The following is a 12,719-nucleotide window of genomic DNA, read 5'->3' as shown; positions in this document are numbered from 1 at the left end:
ACATAGTCCTATCTACCTAGAACATGAATTCATCCCACCCTTTTTGTTGACTGGCTGACTTCTATTCATTTTATCAATGTAACACTCAACTCCAATATAACCTCTTCTTGGAAGCCTCACATGCTCCTCCTCCCCGTGCTCTCAAAAGCATTACACCTGCTGCAGTAATACCTCCTATCTTTATCCCCAACTTATGTTCGTTTCCCCAACTTCACAATGTGTTCCTTGGCATAAGAACTGTATCTTTTTTCCAGCAAGAGTCACATAATAGGTGTTCAGTAACTGTTGACAATGAGTAACCAAATTACGCAAAAATATAAGTGACAGGAAACAGTGAGTTGTCTTGTAAACTTAAAATAGCATTAACCAATGTTTTTAAAATGACTTCATGGGACTTCCCTGGTGGTGCAGTTAAGAATCCGCCTGCCAGTTCAGGTGACATGGGTTCGATCTCTGGTCCTGGAAGATCCCACATGCTGCAAAGCAACTAAGCCCATGCACCACAACTACTGAACCTGCGCTCTAGAGCCCGTGAGCCACAACTACTGAGCCAGCATGCTGCAGCTCCTAAGGCCTGCGTGCCTAGAGCCTGTGCTCTGCAACAAGAGAAGCCACAGCAATAAGAAGCCTGTGCACCACAACGAAGAGTAGCCCCCACTCGCCACAACCAGAGAAAGCCTGCGTGCAGCAATGAAGACCTAATGCAACCAATAGATTTTAAAAGTAATTAATTTTTAAAAAAGTAAAAAATAAATAAAATGACTTCATAACTGTCTATACCATAAAGACAGAAATTCCTCTTGTAGGGTGGATGTTCTTCTAACAGTTTATTTCACTTCACATTCCTTCCTCCTCTTAAAAAGAAAATATTTTTTAAATTTCACAGCTAATTAAATTTTTACATTAAGAATGTTACAACAAACCTGAAGATATGTCCAGATGTCCTGAAAAGTTAATTTGAAACAGATTACCTTACCTCTTGTTTAAATGCAGAATTATAATGAATAGGAACAGCTATATTACATACTAAGATAACAAATTAGAATTAACAAACAAACAAAATACCATATTATATAAAACATGCTTCAAACTGGTCACAGGTACTGTGTTTTTCTTTTTTTTTAAATTAATTAATTAATTTATTTATTTTTGGGGGGGTACACCAAGTTCAAACATCTGTTTTTATACACATATCCCCGTATTCCCTCCCTCCCTCCCTCGACTCCCCCCCCCCACCCTCCCTTGAGTCCCCCCCACCCTCCCCATCCCAGTCCTCTAAGGCATCTTCCATCCTCGAGTTGGACTCCCTTTGTTATACAACAACTTCCCACTGGCTATTTATTTTACAGTTGGTAGTACATATGTCTGTGCTACTCTCTCACTTCATCTCAGCTTCCCCTTCACCCCTCGCCCCCCCCAAACCTCGAGTTCTCCAGTCCACTCTCTGCATTTGCATCCTTGCTCTTGTCTTGTCACTGAGTTCATCAGTACCATTTTTAGATTCCATATATGTGAGTAAGCATACAATATTTGTCTTTCTCTTTCTGACTTACTTCACTCTGTATGACAGACTCTAGGTCTATCCACCTCATTACATATAGCTCCATCTCATCCCTTTTTATAGCTGAGTAATATTCCATTGTATATATATGCCATATCTTCTTTATCCATTCATTTGTTGATGGGCATTTCGGTTGCTTCCATGTCCTGGCTATTGTAAAGAGTGCTGCAATAAACATTATGGTACATGTTTCTTTTGGGATTATGGTTTTCTTTGGATATATGCCTAGTAGTGGGATTACTGGATCATATATAGTAGTTCTATTTGTAGTTTTTTAAGGAACCTCCAAATTGTTTTCCATAGTGGCTGTACCAACTTACATTCCCACCAACAGTGCAGGAGAGTTCCCTTTTCTCCACACACTCTCCAACATTTGCTGTTTCCAGATTTTGTGATGATGGCCATTCTGATCGGTGTGAGGTGATACCTCATTGTGGCTTTGACTTGCATTGATGATGAGTGATGTTGAGCATCTTTTCATGTGTGTGTTGGCCATCTGTATGTCTTCTTTGGAGAAATGTCTATTTAGGTCTTCTGCCCATTTGTGGATTGGGTTATTTGCTTTTTTGGTATTAAGCTGCATGAGCTGCTTGTATATTTACTGTGTTTTTCTTTATTCTAATGAAATACTACCTACTCTAATGGAATATCCATTGGGCTACTTTATTAAAATGAAAAGAACTGCCAAAAAGAAGTACAGAGAATACTGTAATATTTTTTAGGTTCTATACTGAATATCACATGATCCATCCACAATGATAAATGTTTCTTGCCAGTGACAGTGATAATACACTACAATGTTTTATGATTATTACTTGGTTTAATGATTATCAAACAGTTCAAGTATATTTCCTTCTTTTTATTTATTTATTTTTTTTAATTTTCATTTATTGGCTGTGTTGGGTCTTCAATACTGCGCATGGGCTTTCTCTAGTTGCGGAGGACGGGGGCTACTCTTCGTTGTGGTGTGCAGGCTTCTCATTGCGGTGGCTTCTCTTGTTGTGGAGCATGGGCCCTAGGCACGCGGGCTTCAGTAGTTGAGACACGTGGGCTCATTGGTTGTGGCTCACAGGCTCTAGAGTGTAGGCTCAGTAGTTGTGGCACATGGCTTAGTTGCTCTGCGGCATGTCGGATCTTCCCGAACCAGGGATCGAACTCGTGTCCCCTGCAGGCAGATTCTTAACCACTGTGCTACCAGGGAAGCCCTTTCCTTCTTTTTAGATAAAAGAAAGTCCCCCTTATTTGACGTTCTAAGAGGAACAAAAGTCAAGAGTAACAAGAACTTCTGTACTACCAAGTCAGGAATAGTAATCAAGTAGACACTGAAGCCAACTCTTAAACCCTATCAGGCCAAAACCAGCAAATAATATATATTTATACCTTACTTTGTGCAATCTAGTATATTAAAAATTTAAGATTTATAAAACTAATGATTTTAGTGAACATCTACTATATACACTAGGCACCATGCTGGGCCTCAGAATATAAAGATTAAAAAATCACTAATAACATCATTTGGACTTACTATAAAAATTCAGTGTCCATTCGTTCCCCCAAATCTGCTTCTCCCACAGAATTTTCCACCTCAGTTAACAGCAAGTTCATCTTTTCAGTTGCTCAGGCCAAAAACCTTGGAAGTTTGAGTACAAACTATAAGATAAATAAGTTCTGGGGATCTAGTGTATAACACAGTGATTATAGCTAATAATACTGTATTATAAATTTTTCAATTGCTAAGAGACTAGACTGAAATTGTTCTCACCACAAAAAAGAAATCGAAATTATATGACATGATGCAGGTATTAGCTAATGCTATGGTGGCAGTCATCTTCCATTACCTAAGTGTACCAAATCAACACTTATGTATTATTACACCTTAAATGTATACAATGTCATATGTAAATTATATCAATAAAGGTGGGGAAAGAAAAACAAAAAACCTTGGCATCATTCATGACTCCTTTTTTGCTCTCAAATTTAACATCCAATCCATCAGGAAATCCTATTGGCCCTGCCTCCAAAAATATATCCAGAATCTATCCATTTCTCACCCCCTCCACTACTGCTACCCTGTCCCCACCATCATCTCTCACCTAGATTATTTCACTAGACTCCTAACTGATCTCCATGCTTCTATCTTAGCTCTTTATTGTCTATTCTCAACACACCAGCCAACTTTTAAAAGCATAAGTCAGATTGCTTTACTCCTCTGCTCGAATCTCTTTGATGGCTCCCTATCTTGGAATAAAAGCTAAAGTCCTTACGAGGGCCTACAAGGCCCTTTGCAACTTACCTTGCCCAATTCATCTTCCTACTATTCCTCCCCTACTTTACCTCATTCTGACTACTGACCTCCCTGCTGTTACTTGAACAAGACAGGCACACTCCTACCTCAGGACCTTTGTACTGGCTTTTCCGTCCGCCTAAAACATTTTTCCCCAAGACATCCACATGACACTTCACTCAAATGTTACCCTCTTGGTACGGCATTCTCTGACCATCCTATTTTAAAACGCATCTACTCCTGACAACACTTTCACATTCCCCATGTCTCCTTTCCTAATTTATTTCTCTCCATCACTCTTATTACCACAAAATAGGTGATTTATTTATTTATCATCATATTCATGTAAACTATTATCTCACCCCACTAGAATATTAGTTTTATGAGGACAGATATTTTTGTCTCCTTTGCTCACTAAATAAATTCCAAGCACCCAGAACAGTGAATGCATGTAAGAGGCTCTCAAAAACAATTTGTTGAATAAATGAATCACGCATACTGCTATACTCACAGAGGATGCTATGAGAACAGAAGAGAAAACAGAACTCTGCAGTCAGAAAAGGTTTCAAAGAAGAGAAAGCATTTAAATTGGATGACCAGGAATTCTGCACTGATGACAGTAGGATAACAGACTGTCAAAGTGCAAGGACACGTCTATGACACGTGATCCATCTGTACTGGAGAGGAACTCCATCAAGCTCAACGGAGGATTTTTAAAGGCAAGTCAGTTTCTTAAAACCGTTACTTGACAAAAGGAGAAAAGAGAATGAGACCCATGGCACAATTTTATGAAAACTTAAAACATATATACAGGCCAAACAATACTGTACATTTCTCTAATATACAAAATAATAAGTACAGGAAAACAGTCATTTCTGAGGCCGAAGTACTAAAAGAACCACAACTTGGAAAACAATCCTTTTTATTCCTAAATCCCCTTCTTCCCATCTCTGGTTTTACAGTCTTTTTGGTCAAGTCAAAAGATCTTATTTCCTTCCTTTCTTCTTTCTTCCCACTCACTCTTTTGTTCTCACTGTACTAAGCAGCTCAATTTCCTGTACAATCCGCCTGCACAGGATATCCACTTAAACACCATCCTACCCACTAGCACCAAACAAAAGAGGAAATTTTCCAAAGATAAGAAACATCCTAACATTTTCTGGAAGGCAAGAATGAACATGCTTTAAATCATGAAGAGTTAAAGAACTAAATGGGGAAGAACAAGCTAAGGAATGAAGATAAAAAGAGGAGGGGGACCTACAGGAAGTAAAAGCCACAGCGTCAGCCGGTAGGTCTAGTTTATGCTACTTTCCTCATCAGCTTCAGACAGACACATCTGGACGATTCAGACATACTGCACCCACCCAAATACAGGTGTGTAGGCTGGGGTTGTTCTATTTTTGAACAATGTCAAGTGACTACTATACATAAGGTACCTTAGATAGTGAGTTATCTTTCATTAATCACCATTATTGAAGTATATCATGGACTTAAGATGAGACAACAGGAGACTAATTTTTACTTATGGAACACAGGACCCAAGGTAGCAGAAATACATTATGACTATTAAGAAAACATAATTTCATTACTCAGGTAGTAATTGGAGAAATCAGTATTTAAAAATTTCAGTTTAGGCATTTCCAAGCATTTTTATGAACACTTACCTTGCCAGAATTCTACTTTATTTGACTGCATATTCTCACTCTCTAAGAAGCTGGGGTTTGTTTTGTTGTTTTTTTTGGCCACGCCACACGTTTTAGTTCCCCAACCAGGGGTCAAACCCAGGCCCACAGCAGTGGACCACCAGGAAAGTCCCTAAGAAGCTAATATTTTTTAACACCTCTTTTAAAAACTATGTAAGGCAGTGGGTTAAATCATTCAATTGTTCTCAATATCAAGCCATATGTATCTTAATACTACAAAATATTACATATTATTCATTTATTCTTTCCAGCTACTTACTAAGGTCTATCAAATACCAGGAAAAAAACACATGACCAAGAATAAAGATAACAATAGTAGATAATATTAATTTTTTGAAATCTCCATTCATGCTCGATTACTGTGATTATCTACTCTCCCCCAAACTATCACCCCTATATCATACCTGTCAAGTTTGGTAGAGAAGTTTCTGAGGCCTTGCTGCACAGGCAGCAAAGCGACGTTTCCTGATCTCTGCCATAACAATTAGGTGGAAGCAGAACTGTTCCAAAGACCATTCTTCTGCTCAGAAGCAAGAAGTTTAACTGTTCTACGTACAGAGGAAGTCTTGGAATTCCACTCTCTGACAAGCAATACCACATGCATGTGACACTTACTCATGTACTCAGTGGCCAGAGGGAGCCAACAGAAGGGTAAGAATTTACAAGTCCAAAATGGGTGGAGAGTTACCTAAAGGAAAATGTCTAGTAATTAGCAAAACACTGAGTCAGAATGGAGTTACTACAAAACCTCTGGAACACTTTGGAAAAAATAAGTAAAAGCCAACACACATGAGTAACAAATAATAAAATACGTAGGGATCAGTGCATATAGATGGGATTTCATTCCTAAATGATGATTAAGTGAGAGTGTAGAGAAGTTTCCTTGGAGAAAACGTGTTTACAATAAAACACCAAATACACTTTTAAAAGAAAGGAAACACCTAACAAGATTCATCCTTTGCATCACTTAAATTAGTTCAAGAAACCACAAATACAAAGTTAAAGAAATAGTTACAATCTGATTCATATGCACAGAAGCCAGGAAATGACGGCCTTCAGTAAAATTTTGGCTCTTTAGCTTTAATAAACGTTAAAAACATGGCATGATAGTGCTGAAAACTTTTGAGTGTTAAAACTTTTAAAAATGAAAGCCTAACCTTTGTTAATACATAAGAACAAAGTTAAATAAAACTTAAGAACCTTAAAGAAACTAGTAAAATCTACAAATGATGGATGACTTTAGTGTTATAAAACAACACAAGAATGTTTTTTATTGCACACCTAAGAACACTCACTGATTCAATAAATATTTGTTAAGTACCTACTATGTAACAGCCACTGTGCTTGGTTCCAGGTCAATAAAGGTAACAGTGTAAAACCCTACATAGTAGAACTGAAATAGCCTTCACCAAAGATGTTACAAAATTATAATGTAAGTTTAAAGAATGACTTTGATGTAGGTAATTATCAAGGGTGTAAAAAAAACAAAGCTTATGTGCTCAAAGAAGTAACCTTTATGAAGGAGTACTGTTAACATCATGGGGAAAGCCAGAGTTAAATGCCTAATGGGTTACCTCAAAGTAATGACTCAGAATTTCAAATACCAGGTTGACTTTCTCCTTCCCTAAGTTACAAAAAATAAAAGTGAAAGGATATCCATAATTCATATTCTATACATATCTATATTCTATACCATATGACCTACTATTTAATCAGTAAATCTGCTATTTACATTACCAATAATTGTTACATTTTTTAATGCTCTTATATTGTTACCAAGAGTACAGAGGAGATGAACAAATAAACAAAATGTGGTACATATAGCAGAATATTATTCAACCATAAAAAGGAATAAAATTTTGATATATGCTACAACATAGATGGGCCTTTAAAACATTATGCTAAATGAAATAAGCCAGACACAGAAGGACAAATATTGTACAATTCCATTTATACAAAATACCGAAAAGTTGTTCAAGTTCTGGAAATCTAGTTCTGCAAATGGGTGGTTATGCAACATTCTGAATGTTAAGGCTACTAAACTACTCCTTAAAATAGTTTAAAAGGTAAGTTTTATGTATATTTTATAATTAAAATTTTTTAATTAAAAAATAAGAATTACTGATGTCTCCAAAGACCTTTGTTATGTGGGTTATATCTATCATTATTTACCATATTTGAAATTAAAACTGAGAAACTGTAACATTAATTTTAAAATAACAATAAACTCATATGTTAACATATTTTATTAAAAAATAACTATGCTTGGGACTTCCCTGGTGGTCCAGTGGTTAAGAATCTGCCTTCCAATGCAGGGGATGCGGGTTCAATCCCTGGCTGGGGAACTAAGATCCCACATGCCACATGGCAACTGAGCCCGTGTACCACAGCTAGAGAGTCCAAGTGCAGCAACCATACAGCCCATGCGCTCTGGAGCCTGTATGCCACAACTACAGAGAAGCCCACACGTTGCAACAAAAGATCCCACAAGCCACAACTAAGACCTGACACAGCTGTAAATTTAATTAATTAAAATGGTTCCTGTTAAAAATAGCTGAATCTTCATTCTGCATTTGATCTGTTGTGATGTTATTTTTGTTTAAGTAAATGAAAATCTTACTGCACACAGATATGGAGGTATAAAAGGAAGGGACAGTTTAACATTCTTTCAGATTATTATGGATATTCTTCTTTGATACCACACCAAAACTCAACAAATAGTAGTTCTTTAAAGGTTAACTATAAATTGAAATCTGACCACATAGATAAAATTTTCATAATCTGTCAAATTAAAATTTGCTGGTTTATCTTGTACTTGGAATGGGTCTATCTTGTACTTTGCATTTTTTAACATCATGCATTGATCGGCTGGAAATAATGATTCACTAAATATTGATATACTTCAGTATATAACATTGATACATCCTACTCATTACTATCACCATCAATCTCATCACAAAAGTTTTAAGTACTAGGAAGTTGTCATGATCACAATGGTGGTTACCAATTTTATTAAATTCTAATTTTTGCCATTCTAAATTCTGCCATTTCCAACATCTGTTTTCTTGGAAATAGCAAACTCCATTCATTTTTGAGAAAACGTCTACCAAATCCCAAATCTTAATAGTTTGTCATTCAATCTTTCAAGTGAAAATAGTGTTCCATGAAAACCAGTTCATCTTGAAACACAAAACAATTGCACATGCCTCTGAAAACAGCCACAATATTTTGGTAAGCACCAGAAGTGCTTTATGCATACTTTTCTTTTTGCCACAGAGAATACTAAAAAGACATGTCTCTGAGAATCAAGACTTTTATAAACTTAATAATTTTTACTGCTTCATCAAGGAAATTCTTTAGTAAAACTTTTTAACTTTTTATTTTATATTGGAGTATAGCAAATTAACAATGTTGTGATAATTTCAGGTGCATAGCAAAGCGACTCAGCCATGCATGTGCATGTATCCATTCTCTCCCACACTCCCCTCCCATCCAGGCTGCTACAGAGTTCCCTATGTTATACAATAGGTCCTTGCTGGTTATCCATTTTAAATATGGCAGTGTGTATATGTCAATTCCAAACTCCCTAACTATCCCTTCCCTCCATCCTTGTCCCCCAGTAACCCTAAGTTCATTCTCTAAGTCTGTAAGTCTGTTCCTGTTTTGTAAATACGTCCATTTGTATCATTTCTTTTTAAATTCTGCATATAAGCGACATCATACGATATTTCTCTTTCTCTGACTTACTTCATTCAGTATGACAATCTCTAGGTCCATCCATGATGCTACAAATGGCATTATTTCATTCTTTTTAATGGTGTGTAATATTCCACTGAATATGTGTACCATATCTTCTTTGTCCATTCTGCTGTCAATGGACATTTAGGTTGATTCCATGTCTTGGTTATTGTAAACAGTGCTGCAATGAACACTGGGGTGCATGTATCCTTTCTGACCATGTTTTCCTCCAGATACATACCCAGGAGTGGAATTGCAGGGTCATATGGTAGCTCTATTTTTAGTTTTTTTAAGGAACCTCCATACTGTTCTCCACAGTGTCTGTACCAATTTACATTCCCACCAACAGTGTAGGAGGGTTCCCTTCTCTTCACACCCTCTCCAGCATTTACTGTTTGTGGATCTTTTGATGATAGCCATTTTGACTGGTGTGAGGTAGTATCTCACTGTAGTTTTGATTTGCATTTCTCTAATCATTAGTGATGTTGAGCATCTTTTCACGTGCCTCTTGGCCATCTGTATGTCTTCTTTGGAGAAATATCTATTTAGGTCTTCTGCCCATTTTTTGATTGGGCTGTTTGTTTTAATGATATTAAGCTGCATGAGCTGCCTGTGTAGTCTGGAGACTAATCCCTTGTCAGTCACATCACTGCAAATATTTTCTCCCATTCTGTGGGCTATCTTTTCATTTTGTTTATGGTTTCCTTTACTGTGCAAAAGCTTATGAATTCAACTAGGTCCCATTTGTTTATTTTTCTTTGTATTTCCATTATTCTGGGAGGCAGATCAAAAAAGATTTTGCTATTTATGTCAAAGAGTGTTGTGCCTATGTTTTCCTATAAGACTTGTAGAATGTCCAATCTCACATTTAGGTCTTTAATCCATTTTGAGTTTATTTTTGTGAATAGTGTTAAAGAATGTTCTATTTTCATTTTTTTACATGTAGCTGTACAGATTTCCCAGCACCATTTGTTGAAGAGACTGTCTTTCCACCATTGTATAGTCATGCCTCCTTTGTTGTAGATTAACTGACCATAGGTGTGTGGGTTTATTTCTGGGCTTTCTACCCTGTTTCATCGATCTATATTTCTGTTTCTGTGCCAGTACCATAATGTTTTGATGACTGTAGCTTTGTAGTATAGTCTGAAGGCAGAGTACCTGATTCCTCCAGCTCTGTTTTTCTTTCTCAAGATTGCTTTGGCTATTTGGGGTCTTTTGTGTCCCCATACAAATTATAAATTTTTTTGTTCTAGTTCTGTGAAAATGCCATTGGCAATTTGATAGGGATTGCACTAAATCTGTAGATTGCCTTAGATAGTATAGTCATTTTGACAATATTGATTCTTCCAATACAAGAACATGGTATATCTTTCCATCTGTTTGTGTTGTCTTTGATTTCTTTCATCAGTGTCTTACAGTTTTTGGAGTACAGGTCTTTTGTCTCTTTAGGTAGATTTATTCCTAGGTATTTTATTCTTTTTGATGCAACGGTAAATGGATTGTTTCTTGAATTTCTCTTTCTGGTCTTTCATTGTTAGTGTATAGAAATGCAACAGATTTCTGTGTATTAATTTTGTAGCCTGAAACTTTACCAAATTCATTGATAAGCTCTAGTAGTTTTCTGGTAGCATCTTCTGGATTTTCTATGTATAGTATCACATCATCTGCAAACAGTGACAGTTTAACAACTTCTTTTCCAATCTGGATTCCTTCTATTTCTATTTCTTCTCTGATTTCCATAGCTAAGACTTCCAAAACTATGTTGAATAAAAGTGGCAAGAGTGGACATCCCTGTCTTGTTCCTCATCTTAGAGGAAATACTTTCAGCTTTTCACTGTTGAGTATGATGTTAGTTGTAGGTTTGTCATAATGGCCTTTATTATGTTGAGGTATGTTCCCTCTATTCCACTTTCTAGCGAGTTTTTTTAAATAATAAATGGGTGTTGAATTTTGTCAAAAGCTTTTTCTGCATCTACTGAGATGACCACATGGTTTTCATTCTTCAATTTGTTGATGTGGTGTATCACTGGTTGACTTGTGGATACTGAAAAATCCTTGGATCTCTGGGATAAATCCCACTTGAACATGGTGTATGATCCTTTTAATGTATTGTTAAATTCAGATTGCTAGTGTTTTGTCGAGAATTTTTGTGTTTATGTTCAACAGTGATATACTGCCCTGTAATTTTCTTTTCTTGTGGTATCTTTGTCTGGTTTTGGGATCAGGGCGAGGGTGGTCTTGTAGAATGAGTGTGGGGGTCTTCCTTCCTCTGTAATTTTTTGGAACAGCTTCAGAAAGACAGGTGTTAGCTCTTCTCTAAATGTTTCACAGAATTTGCCTGTGAAGCCATTGGGTCCTGGGCTTTTGTTTATTGGGAGTTTTTTAATCACAGTTTCAATTTTGGTACTTGTGATTGGTCTGTTCATCTTTTCTATTTCTTCCCAGTTCAGTCTTGGGAGACTACCTTTCTAAGAATTTGTCCATTTCTTCCAGGTTGTCCATTTTATTGGCATACAGCTGCTTGCAGTAGTCTCTTATGATCCTCTGTACTTCTGTGGTGTCAGTTGTAACTTCTCCTTTTTGATTTCCAATTTTATTGATACAAGTCCTCTCCCTGTTTTTCTTGATGAAACTGGCTAAAGGTTTATCAATTTTGTTTATCTTTTCAAAGAACCAGCTTTTAGCTTCATTGATCTTTGTTACTGGTTTCTTTGTCTCTCTTTTGTTTATTTCTACTCTAATCTTTATGTTTTACTTCCTTCTGCTAGCTTTAGGTTGTTTGTTCTTCTGCCTCTAGTTGCTTTAGATGAAAGGTTAGGTTGTTTGAGATTTTTCTTGTTTCCTGAAGTAAGACTGTATTGCTATCAATTTTCCTCTTAGGACTGCTTTTACTGCATCCCACAGGTTTTGGACTGATGTGCTTTCATTTTCATTTTTCTCTAGGTATTTTCTGATATCCTCTTTAATTTCTTCAGTGATCCATTGGTTGTTTAGTAGCATATTGTTTAGCCTCCATGTGTTTGTGTTTTTTATAGTTTTTTTCTTGTAGTTTTTTTCTTGTAGTTTATTTCTAATCTCACAGTGTGGTTGGAAAAGATACTTGATATGATTTCAATTTTCTTAAATTTACCAAAGCCCACCTTGTGGCCCAGCATGTGGTCAATCCTGAAGAATGTTCCGTGTGCACTTGAGAAGAATGTGTATTCTGTTGCTTTTGGATGGAATGCTCTATAAATATCAATTAAGTCCATCTGGTCTCGTACCATTTAAGGCCTATGTTTCCTTATTGATTTTCTGTCTGGATGATCTGTTCATTGATGAAAGTGGGATGTTAAAGTCCCCCACTATTATTGTGTTACTGTCAACTTTTCCCCTTATGGCTGTTAGTATTTGCCTTATATATTGAAGTGCTCCTATGTTGGGTGCATATATA

General features: G+C 36.5%; 1 protein-coding gene across 4 annotated transcripts in view; it reads right to left on the bottom strand.

Annotated features, from left to right (window-relative positions):
- The window catches only part of ABL2 (ABL proto-oncogene 2, non-receptor tyrosine kinase), a 126,720-nt gene that overhangs the window by 30,520 nt on the left and 83,481 nt on the right, over window positions 1-12,719 (bottom strand). The gene's annotated exons all lie outside the window — the stretch shown is intronic.

This window comes from Hippopotamus amphibius, chromosome 3 (genome assembly GCF_030028045.1).
Source record: "Hippopotamus amphibius kiboko isolate mHipAmp2 chromosome 3, mHipAmp2.hap2, whole genome shotgun sequence".
NCBI lineage: Eukaryota > Metazoa > Chordata > Mammalia > Artiodactyla > Hippopotamidae > Hippopotamus > Hippopotamus amphibius.
This window is presented reverse-complemented; position numbering and strand designations above follow the sequence as displayed.